Raw genomic sequence first — 12,693 nt, 5'->3', positions numbered from 1 at the left:
GGTCTAAGGACAGAGGGTCTAAGGACAGAGGGTCTAAGGACAGAGGGTGTCGTCGTATTGTCATACTGATATTCTGTACAAACTGTGAAGTCTACTGAGACAAATGTAACATTTGTGATATTGTGCTATATAAATAAACATTGATTGATTGATTGAAAGGGCTTTGCTGTCATATGCACAGCTACACACTGTAGCATGCAATGAAAAAGGCTCCTTCTGCGAGGCAACCTAAAGACATCAAACAAATAAAAAACAACAACAAGTAGTGCAAAAAGAAACAGAGTAGGAATGTTGCAAGAATAATGAGCAAGTAATGCAGCAGATGTTAACTATAAGTAAAAATAGAATGTCAAATGAACTGTTGTACAGTGAAATAAAATACTGCTTATTGGTAGATAAATGTGTGTGATACAAAGAGCTCAGGAGCTAGTTAGCGAGGAACGCTAATATCTGTGTTCCGTGTGCACATTTGTTTGTGTTCATTGACACCTGACCCCAGAGTCAGACCTTTCCAAACACAGCTGTCAACACTTTACATCTAGTTATTTCTCCCGCCCTTCACTTGCTTTTTTCCTCCTTCGTTTCTTTTTTTCTATGGAATCCCTCCACCCGGGATCCCTCCATTACAGATAACTTGTATTGAGCCACATCTAATTCCCTTCAATCCGCCTCCCCCTCCTGTCTCAAGTGATCTCTTCCCAGAAGAGAAAATCGAAGGTAAACTACTTCTAAGGCAAAAACGGTGTGCTCCACTTTAAATATCATCCTCCGACGCATGACGGGGAGCGGGGTTGCGATAGCTGCTTTGGTAGAACACGTAAAACAAATCACAAAGTTCCACATTTTATCACCTGCGATAATGCTCTGCTCAGCATCTGGTGGTTACAACACATAGCCGAGACCTTCTCTGCCTTTGAAAGCTGCAGTCTTTCATGTCGGAGGTAAACACTCTGCTTTACTTATTTGTTCTTTTCTGATGTTTCTGTGGCGCGGCCCCACCGAAAAAAAAAAACACACACATGTGAGAGAGACATTTTGGAAAATATGAGTAAGTAAGCAAAGAGAATGGAGCTGAAGGAGATACACATAAACAAAGCAGAGAGAAAGAAAGAAGGGTTCTCTCTGAGTCAGCGGGTTTTTCAGTAAAGTCTGATTAAACGAGGTGGGAAAACGGTCCGGGTAGTAAATAACAGAGGTGTCAAAATGTTGCTTAATGACCGGGATATTCATTGCATGGAATATGTGAGTGCACATTTACGCTGGAGCTGTGTTTTTATCTTTTCCTTTTTAGTGTTCAAGGGGAGTTTAGAGGTTTAAAACAAATGAGTGGAGAGCAAGTTAGCTTCGCAGGCTTTGCTGACGGAAGTCTTGGAATTGGGTAACACTTTGTTACAACACACAGTGATGAATATTATTTATTTGAAGAGAAATTATACAATTAGCAGTCACTGGAGATTATTTTATTGACGTACTCTGCTTTTTAACTTTTGTTATTTTATTAGGCCTGTCTTAAAAGTGTTTTAAGAAGGGAAATAACTACATAAAACAATAAAATGATTACACATAAATAAATCATTGCTCCCTGATTTAAAACATTAGTTTAGACCTGGGTATTGGAGGAGATTATATTTTATTATTGTTCAAATCAGCAATATGTAAAACAACATGTGATTAACTAAGGATATATTGACCAAAAGAAAATGAAGGAATGTCAGCAGACGTTTCCTTTTTCTTGTAAATATTAATAATCATTTCAGAATTATGAGGTTTTTTTAGGCATAAGGAAATAGCTTATTATTTTTGGAATATATGTAATTAAAAACTAGAATGGCTAGCTGTTGGTCAATCTTGAGGGGGCATTTTCCTAGTCAGAAACACATATTGCTATATTCTGACGCTTTATAAGTGCAGAAAAAGGCCCTATCTATGATTCTGACCTGTTCAGAAATTGTTTTATTTCTTCCTCGACCTCTGCTATACACTTCCTCTAAGTTACATTATAATCATCCCATTAATGAGTCCATTATTCTGCTGACGGACGAACAGACAGACAAACAGGGGCACATGGAGCCTGAACACAGAGACTATAATGGAAGGTGTAAAGGCTGGTGGAGCAGGTGTGGAAGGAGCTGGAGGTTATAGCAGAGAGTCAGCATGCAGCACCTCCCCCTCCTCTTTCCAGGGGGGGAAACCCCTTTCCCAAGGAAGGGATGCTCCAAGCATAGAGAGAAGGGGGAGGGAGGGGGAGCTGTGGTGGCGGTGAACTCAGCACTTTTCTNTTGCCTACAAATCAATATATGATTGGTTGATCAAACTGTCAGTCCAAACGTACGCTCTCATTATGTGCAACGGCCAGGGCATTCTATCAAGGATGTAGATTCTACATCCTTGATAGAATGCCCTGGCCGTTGCACATAATGAGAGCGTACGTTTGGACTGACAGTTTGATCAACCAATCATATATTGATTTGTAGGCAATGGGCGTATTCTTTCAGAGTTTCCCTCGGTTCCAGGGTACTCTAGAAGGCCCGCTAGTTAACTGGCTCGAGACAGAGGTTCAGATGAATGCGACGAAGCAATTCATGCCATTTTATTGTTTTTAATGTTGGAATGACAAGTGCAACAGGTGAAGATGAAGTTGTTGCGGAATTGTTGTGAGTACCCTTTTCAAGACGACAATTCAGTGAAAAAACGGACATTATAACGGCGGGGGGTGTGTGTCTACAGAAGGTCCAGTTGTGATAGACACGGTTCACCACTGGATTTTAGCCTTTGCAGACCATTTACTTGCACAATAACCTACACACTACAGGGAAGGGAACACTCCAAAAAAGCAGAACAGGGCCTCTTTAAGACTACACTTACTGATGTTGGTGGTCCAAGGTGATGGTCAGCATCACAAAACACAATTCTAACTTTTTCTGACCACATAGTATTATCAATCAATCAATCAATGTTTATTTATATAGCCCAATATCACAAATGTTACATTTGTCTCAGTAGACTTCACAGTTTGTACAGAATATCAGTATGACAATACGACGACACCCTCTGTCCTTAGACCCTCACATCGTACAAGGAAACCCTTCCAGAGAAAACCCACAGTTTAAAAGGGAACATGNACACACACACACAAACACACACACACACACACACACACACTTAATCTTATGCGCATTCCATTGGGAGCATCTTTCCTCTACATCAGCCATTCCAAACTAGTGTACCTGATCTAAAAGAATAAGAAAGATTAAATAAATGATTTTTCACTTGCACTTCATGGCTTAATTAATTTAGAATATTGATCAAAAGCAAATTAATTGTATGCAAAAATGTACTGAATATTATTCAAATGTAATACATATAGACTTTGTAAACTACTTAATTGTTTTCCCAATCTTTCTAGAACAAACTAATATTCTGCTAACTGTTTAAACACATGCCAGTCAACAGGACCACACACACACACACACACACACACACACACACACACACACACACACACACACACACACACACACACACACACACACACACACACACACACACACACACACACACACACACACACACACACACACACACACCACCTTGAATCATGGCACCTCTCATCATTCTCATAAGTGTCTGAAAATAGGGGGACGTGCCATCCCTTAACTCCCCCAACAAATAATCACCTCCTGGGAGGCAACGAGACGGAGAAAAAAAAAATAGCAATCTTGTCTTTCAAGCGAAAGGGGAAAAATATTTTAAGGGGCAATGAATTTCGTGCAGCTGAATAGGATGTTGGTACATGTTTTACTAAAGGAAATATAATGGCAGGCTATTATTAGATCACATTAATCATGAGTGTGCCAAAGGCAGTGACAGCCGCGCTGAAAAGGATTGAAAACGCTGGTAATGGATATAAATTACCCATTGTGTGATAAAAGGATTTTTTTTCACTAAGAAGGTAAAAAGGAATAAAAACACTGAAAGAGCCACTAAACGCTGTGTGATCATGTTTGCATGTGTATATGTGTACGTGTGTGTGAGTGTCCTGTGAGTGTGTAATATGTAATAATACGAGGTTATCAATGCAGGATTAACATTTTAAGGGAATCAGATAGTGACAGTGAGGCCTTGCATTAAAAGGCGCCGGCGACAGAAAAGAGGGAAGGATTAAAAACAGATTAAATTGGTTTGTAGTGATGGAGATGAAAGGAAGGAGGAAGGGGTGGGGGGGAAGGAGAGTGTGTTTTGACAGAGGTCTGTCTGGCTTTTGGCACGGTGATAATGAGTCACATCTCCCATGCACTGTTATTTATCGCCGACTTGGCTCACAAACAAAAGATCAATAATTTTGAGCAAATCTAATGTTGTCGTCGCCGCTAATGCGGTCGTCCATCACATCTGCCATCTCCACCAAGGAGATGGACTGATTCCCTGTTTATTTGGAGATCAAATGCAATTATATCACATGGTTCTAATAACAGAGGAAACCCCCCCCTCCCTACGTAAATATGTGTGGCGCCTTGGATCATGCCCATGCATATGTATATATAGATATACAGACATGCACAAAGGTGTCACGTATGTGTAAATGATAATATATGTATCGAATGGGCGATGAGTTGCCGCGCCGTTTTTCCGCATCAATCTTAATTTCTTCCTCAGACCTTGCCTTTGAAATATGAAGTGTGTCAATGGCCCGTCCCCCCGCAGCACAGGAGGCACGCAAACATCCGTCAAAGCAACATACCCTATGTTCACCAGTTAGCCCCGCAGCACAAAGAGATGAGAAGACAGCAGATCCTTCAATGACAACTAGCCCTGGGTGAGACACTTTCCAGCCACCTGAACTCAATCAGGCCCCGGTGGAGGCAGCATTTGGGTATTTCATTTCATCTCCGTCCCCTTATTCACTCGATGTGCGCTTGATTTATCTTGCGCACAGGAACGCAAATCGCATTTGGAATCCAACATCGCTTTTGTTAGGAATATCTACATAGCAGCTGCTTATTATGGTCCTTCGCAAGGGCCGTCCGAGGTGCAACCAACTGGATCCACTCTCTGTATCGTTTCTACCAACTGTTGGTCTTTGTGTTTAAGACTCCTGTCGTGTTGGGGTCAAATCTGACTAATTTAGTAGTTTCATCAATCATAAATATTGTGTTTTACATTTGATTGCTTCAAGGCCTCATGATAACCTCTACATAAGCCATTTGAACATATACAATTGCTGATCACCACTTTCATTGAATTTTGAGTGGTTTATTTAACTTTGTTACCTGTCAAAAATGGCCGCCATATGAAAAGAATGGGTTAAATCTAAAACCATGTTAATTTTGGAATACATTTTCAGAGTCTACTCTTTCTATATTCACTGATGTTATTCGTGAAAACCAGTACTCTGAGTTAGTGTTTATAGCTTTAAAGGGTGTTAATAATATTTGAAGATGATTAATGTTTTTTATGTTAATGTAAGAGCAGTTAAAAAAAGGCCGATCAAGTTTGACCGGGAACACCAAAGCAAGGAAGGAGAAACGAACACGACAGGAGGGTTAAATCCTTTGGTATCTTCTTGAAAGTCTTTGGCACACCACATTCAGAAGCACCCCCAGCGCTATGACAGTAAAGCAAGTGGCAGGTGTAAGGCACTAAGCTCCTTCTCCTTCTCCCTGGGTGAGGTGTGAGGAGCAAAACAATGACAGACAAAGGTCAACTGTCCTACAACGAACCACCCGCCGAGGTGTTGACCTGCCGAAAGCACCCCCGCGGCAAGAGGAAGGAAGCAAGGAAGTAGGAACAGACAGAAAGAGTCCTTAAGCAAGCAAAGACCTAAAGAGAGTCCACAGTGGCAACCAAGAAAATGACCAATATTAACCCAAAAAAGCAAAAATATTCTATGAATGTAATCTGACAGGTGATGAGTCATACCATCGTTCATCAGCAAGGTTTTCCCAAGTGTAAATTGAAATTCTCCAGAGCCCTAGGTGACGTTTTCTTTGATTGATTTTATTATTTGTAATGGATTTTTAATTGGTTGTTTTCGTTTTTTAAATGCTAATTTATGTAAGTCATGTATTTGAAAGACGTTATACAAAAAATGTAAATGTCTTTGCCTCGAAATTCCACCAAAAATTATCCTAGTTAAAACAATAGTGAGGAAACAATTGGTTTGTCTTTCTTGATGAATGGCTTAAAACACTGAATCAATTATGTTTGTAGACCATTCAAGTAATTCTTTCAACACTACAATGCTCATAGCAACTGTGGGTAATATTTTGATTTTGAAGTTGTCTCCATTTCAACAGGCTCGTATCAAAATCAGTTTTATGTGAAGTGTTTGGTAAAGGAGGTCAGGACCTTGGCAGGGGAGGTAATAAAGCCTTGACATAAGGCAGAGAGCAGGGAGGCACACCATGACCCAGAGCAACCCAAGGCACCTCCTGACTCCACCTAATTCTCTCTCTCCCTGGGTCTTTCTTCCCCACTGTTAACCTATCCAGACACCTACAAGCATGGCAGACTTCCTCCATGTTCAGAGCAGTGTCAGGGCACCGCTAAAGGTCAACTGTCCCAGGAATCCATGAAGAAATTGGCAAGGATTGGCCTCATTTACCAATATCTAAGTTTTTCCTTGAATATGTTCTTGAGAAAGGTCCTAAGATAATTCTAGGTCAGGTTTATGACTCAAGTTTGACCACAAAACTGTTACCAATGTTACCACTGAATAATAGTTTTTTAATGATAAATCCCATTGTCCCAATGAATGGACAGCTTATACTTATTATCAAGTAAATACCCGCCAATCCAAATGAAAGGGCATGAAACAATTATTTTAATGCAAGCAAAAAGGCAACGTTATACGTGAAAAAGACAACCTCGCCATAAATGGTGTTAAGTGTTGTTTTCGAGGAGCGGGCCTTGGAATCACAGAGCGGCTGTTATAAATAGCCCACAAATGCATGCAGGGATCGTCACCTAAACAGTTTCCTTCCTCCTGTTTAATTGACATCCGTATATCAGTGGTAAAAATGCAAATACACAGAGACAAACGTGGTGTCAATGACACAGCTGCACACACTCATCAGTTCACTGGAACAACAGTGACACAGGTTTGCACAAACACATATATATAATAACAGGTCACTGATTCACCCCGACTGACTACGCCTAACCACACGCTCGTTTTGATCCGTCTGTTGAGATATATTCGCACATGCAGTGGAAACGCGTCAGAGCTGCAAAGGTTAGGTGTGTCTTTGCTGAATATGTAATAATTCACTAGTGAAGCGTGAATCCAAGTATCGCTCTAATGACCACCTTCTATATTGTCATAATCATTATTGTCACTGTCAGCATCACTATCATCATCAACACCGTCATGTGTAATCATCGAGCCCATCACAAGGCTTCTTATTGCAATGAATGTAACACTGGCCATGGTGGAAGGTGATGAAGCTCTATCCATGTCTGCAGCACGTTAATAAACGCTAACCACAGTAAGAGTGTTAGGTATAATTGGACATTGTACTGATACATGAAAGGGAACTCAATTAAATGTTGCATCCAGTGGTAATAGCCATGCATTTGTGTTTGCTAGTATCTGGTCAAGTTCGGATTTGGCAATGATATTGGCAGGGTTTTTAGTTTCCGAACCCTTACTATAGTTACTTTAACAGAACCACAGAGTATTAGGTCTATACAAATTAAAAGGGAAGAAGTTTTTTTTTCTTTTTTCGTTTTGAGAGTAAAGTCAACAGGTGGACAACAATGTCGGGAATAACGTCAACGTTTCAGTATAGGCATAAGAGAAATCAATCAGAGGAAGTTGGGTCTATTTGGTTGTTCCAAGATTAAATTGGAAAGGTTGGGAGTAAGGTTAAAATACCATTTGCTTAAATGGTTATAGCAAAAGGTTTTGCTGCTTTATTTTTTCTTTGTTTATTTGCTATGTTTATTGAATGTTTGTACTGTATCATCATATGACTGTCCAGATCACGGTGATGACCGGTCTTTAACAACGTTGACATATTTTGCTTTGCTGATTTATTTTTAAAATCTGCATTTTATTTCAGATTTTTTTTGTGGCTTGTCTCCCATGGTGGCAGCATTTAGCGGTGAGGAAATCCTCTGACACGTATAATCTACTTCAGACTGACATCAGCCAGCGTTGCTATCGCTGCCTCCCTATCTCTCGGAGCAGAAGCGAGCAGCGAGCAGTCTGGGAGCCGGGCTAGACTGACACCGCAGCCTTTAGTTCCCAGCACCTAACGCTCACATATCGCCCATGGGATTTCACCGCACTAAAGAGTCATGTCAAAGATCTCGACAACGTGTGACGTCTCCCTCAGCCACTGCTGTCATGTTCCCTCTGCTCCTCACTTCCATTCTTTTTTTTCAAGCCTCTCTTGAGTCGGGTTTGAGCAGGAGATTTTCTCCCTGAGCGTTTTAAGTTGTCATTTTTTTTAAACACACATATCAAAGCCAGGAGTAAAGGGTGGAAAAAGATGGATGTTTCTCTTATGCCTTTCTACTCAAGTACAATAAGGTTTTGCAAAGGGAAGAGAGGGCTAGAGAGGAGTGAAAAGACATTTGCAAAGATCTTTTTGCAATCCACATCCTTTCTCCTGACGACTAGCAATACATCATTTGTATTGATGCAATATTAAATTTCAATATCGCATGTCAAAAGGTACAAAATGATAGATCATAGCCTAACTAAATGAATTATTAAAGGCCTACCCCGGCTGCGCTATCGGCTTCTCTTACAATCAGCTGTGTCAGGAGAGTGCAGTTGGTGATACTGGCAGCATTTCAAAGCTTTGTCGTTTCTTTTTTTTTCTAGTTGCATCCCAGCATTCTTAATCAAGCTTTCTGTCACTTATTAATGTTCCCAAGGAACTCAAAACCACAGATATTTCCCTCCAAATAATCAGAGGCTTAACTCACGTCCTTTTTTTTCTCCGGGAAAATGTATTTAAAAAAATAAATGAATAAAGTCATAATTAAATATTGAATATTGAACTGATAAGGATAAGAAAATGCTGAGCTTTGTTAAGAGCCGAGAAGAAAGCAGAGCGCTGATATGGTAGAGGCGGTGACTCATTCTGTGTGGTATGATTTATGTGTTCTTTATGTGCTCTGCGACCCTGTAAGTTTATCTCTATATTCCCTGTCTGATAGACTGACTCCTCGGTTGTCTCCATGCCTTGAGACAATAAGACTGTGTGCCGGACGTGACGGTTGATTCTAATTTACAACCCGAGTCAAAGGTTGCATCTTTGACGCCTTATCAAGTCGCGGCTGTCGGGAAAAGAGAGGAGAACAGAGGAGAAACAAAAAGAGGATGGAAAGGGACATTTCCTCAAGGAACGAGGTGTTTCAACAGGCACTTTTCTAACCCTAACCCTAGGACATGAAAACCGTTCTGAGATCATGATTGTCCTGGAATTTTCTAAAGAAATGAAAGGAGTTCCATCTTCAAACCTTCTTAAGCTTAAGAGTTGTTTTCGAAGCATCGTAAATAAAGATGCACTTGGAAATACTCAAACCAATCTGAAGGAGGAACAGAGCTTCTCAAAATCCAGAACCTGCACAAGAAAAACAACCTTTTGATTTATGCTTCCATTGTTTTAGGTGGACTTTTTAATTATTTCAACACAGATCAATTACATATATTGTATATGTTTGAGTTATTTAAGCTAATGCATGACTATAAAGTATTCGGCATTATCTTCAGCACCACGGACAGCCGAAACTACGAAGCTCTTAATGGCATGCACTTGCACTCGTTCTTGAGTAGTGCTTTGGGAGAAGCATGTGGAAGTTTGAGAGCATTTATAGAAACACTCTCAGTGAAAGTTCTTAACCTCCGAGATCAATCATTATCAGAAAAGCTGGCCCTGCTCTCCATTGAAAGAGAAGTCGAGGAGTTAATTAAAATAATAAAACAAAATAGTTCTAAATGTCAAGGCCACAAACATGGTTTATACTTTTTTATAGCAGAATGAATTCAACACTTTGATAACAAAAGCTTAATTGCTTACTGACAAGACAAAGATCAAACAATACCAGCCTTATGTCTGTACACTTATAATAACACGGGAGCAAGTACATGGTTAGCAACCCATTTGTACCAAAGAATCTACATTAAGTATGATAAGGAAATATGTCAGAATGTCAGTTTGACTCGTCCTGAACAGTCTTGAATCTTTAAATGTGGTCATAGAATCGAGAATAACTCTTTTCTTACTGATTTAGAATGGGTATTCAGATTTGTTCTTATGCAAGCCCAGAGAGCACTTCCACAAAAGGATATTAAAAATGTCAGTGACGGGTACAAATGGGTTAAGCTAAGCATAAAGACTGAAAGCAGTCCCAGAAGAAAAGCTAATCGCCTGCTGGTTCTTATATTCTGATACTGATTTCTCCTTTAACTCTCGGCTCAAAAGCAAGTAGTGCATTTCCGAAAATATCCAACTCTTGAGTTAGGTTCCCCTGAAGAACCTAACCCAAGAGGAAAAAAGTGTCCTTCCTGCAAAATGCACACCGTTTTGTTTTTAAGTATTGCAGCGGTAATGGTAGTCTTTTGCCGAACATGCAAATCTGAACATATAAAATACTACCGTGCATGTTCCGTTAAAGGCAACATCCTCACAGGTCTGACTGCTGCTGAGATTATCCTCAAATGTTGAAGTACTGACTCGCTTGTCTGAATGGAGCTTGTTGAAATACATACAGAACAGAAGGCCTGAGCTATATGCTTATTTCTGTGTGATTGAGGCCTGGCGAATGCTAATTCTCCTGTGCCTGTGTGATGTCCTGCATCCCTAGCCCCCGTGAGGTTTTAATTGCAGGGTCCAGATTGCCGGGTCTGGTTAAGGCCTGGCGATCCCCTACCAGAAGTCACAGCCTCCATTTAGCTTCCAGATCCCATGCAAACGAACACAGGGGCCCCCGTGTTAGCGTGCTAGCACTGGTTGGCAACAATTCAATTTTCATCCCCCTTTTGTATCCGAGCCTCCTGTCTTGCCCTAACGATGCTCTCTCATCCCCCCCCATCCTGCCCACCACCTCTGCCTCCCCCAAAGTTCCCCTTCTCTTGCCTTCTCCCTTCAACAACAGAACACAGTGGAGTCGTTAGGACCCTCTCTTCATTACTTCAAAAAACCAATCATTAGACACCAGAGTATATACGTAATTAGAAAATCACTTCCTTTGCAATCCCGGCTAAGTAGTTTACATACTGTAATTACAGGGACAAAATCAATTTTTAATCATTTCACTGATTGGGCTCATCAGCTCAGTAGGAACATTGTATCCTGCTTGTTGTGCGAAAGCAACATCTGGGCTAAAACAATTACCCTTTTGTGTTCCAGAGCGGCTCTGAAAATGCCTCGCTGTCACTTCCCCCTGTCGTGGACGCTCTCTTTCTATCTCTATCCGTCTCCAGACGCCTTTTCTCTCTTTGCCGTTTTATTTATTTTTCCCACTCCCTTTCTTTTTTTTCCCCTCCTGCCCTCTCTTCTTCTCTCTCTGTTTCTCTTTCACTCCCTGCCCTTGACTTGGACATGGAGGATCACATTTAAAGCTTTATAAATCAATACGCTATAATAAGCTGCACTTGACAGAGAGGGGGAGAAAGGAGGGGAGAAGAAACAACAACATATTGCTTTTTTTAACACCTTGTTTTTTTCTTCTTCTGCATGCCTCTGTTGTTATTGTCATTTTTTTGTTTTGTTTTATGTTTTTGCATTGTTTCCTTTTAGAAAACAGATTGTGTTTGGCCCCGCAGAAATATCACCTTATTACCATGTTTGCTGAAGTGGTGGGGAAATATGACGATTACAAAATGTGTAAAGACAGAAGACGTCTATTCTCCATCTTGGTGTTGAAGTGAGACATAAATACATAATCCAGCTTCAAACTGCGTCTTCTGTCCCGGTATGTTTCACCCTTCACCGGCTAATAAAATGCTTTGTATTCTTGTCTGAGAGAGACCCGATCGATCCACATTAGTCTGAACTCTCTCTCTTTCACTTTGAAAACTCAGGAAATCAGATTTCAGAGGGGGGAGAAAAAAAGAAATCGGTTAATGCATTGATCACTCGGGCTGTATGCAAATCACATTTGCCTCTATTTTTTTTTTTGCTGATCAATAGCATTAATTAACGGCTTCATTTTAACGGCACCCCGCAATCCCGTTAGACACCGCTGTCGACCACAGAAATCATCCCCCCCCAACCCGTCCCTCAGTAGCCATGGAAATGAACGGCGCGTGGCAGGGGCCATAAATCAGGAAATCCAATTTGACCATGAGCTCCAGTACTAACAGTAAAATATGAGCGCTAACACGGCACACAGGTAGATCATCCCATATTGGGAACAATATTATTTATTTATGACGGAAAAATGAAAAGAAAGTTTACATGAGTGGTTTTAAAAACTTTTTCAACATCATTTGTGAAACTGGAATTCACTTTAGAGCCTGAGAGAATGTTATCAGTGTTCCCTTAAGATTCTAAAGGAAAAGTAAACCTAATGGTGATGCTCATACCATCAAGGTTGAGAATTCAAATAAAAAAGAGAAAGCTTGTGTTCTAAACACTTCGTGTGGAATTTGAAAGATGTGAGAATGTGCCAGGCAGGGAGGATCTAATAAAATAAAAACTTACATTTGGTATTATAGGATCCAAGGTTTTTAAG

The 12,693-nt window shown here is 40.5% G+C and overlaps 1 protein-coding gene across 2 annotated transcripts in view; it reads right to left on the bottom strand.

Moving 5' to 3' along the window:
- The window catches only part of znf536 (zinc finger protein 536), a 207,258-nt gene that overhangs the window by 160,789 nt on the left and 33,776 nt on the right, over window positions 1-12,693 (bottom strand). The gene's annotated exons all lie outside the window — the stretch shown is intronic.

This window comes from Notothenia coriiceps, unplaced genomic scaffold (assembly GCF_000735185.1).
Source record: "Notothenia coriiceps isolate Sejong01 unplaced genomic scaffold, NC01 NC01_scaffold00017409, whole genome shotgun sequence".
In the NCBI taxonomy this organism is placed as follows: domain Eukaryota; kingdom Metazoa; phylum Chordata; class Actinopteri; order Perciformes; family Nototheniidae; genus Notothenia; species Notothenia coriiceps.
The sequence above is the reverse complement of the archived record's forward strand: the minus strand, read 5'-3'. Positions and strand labels throughout refer to the sequence as shown.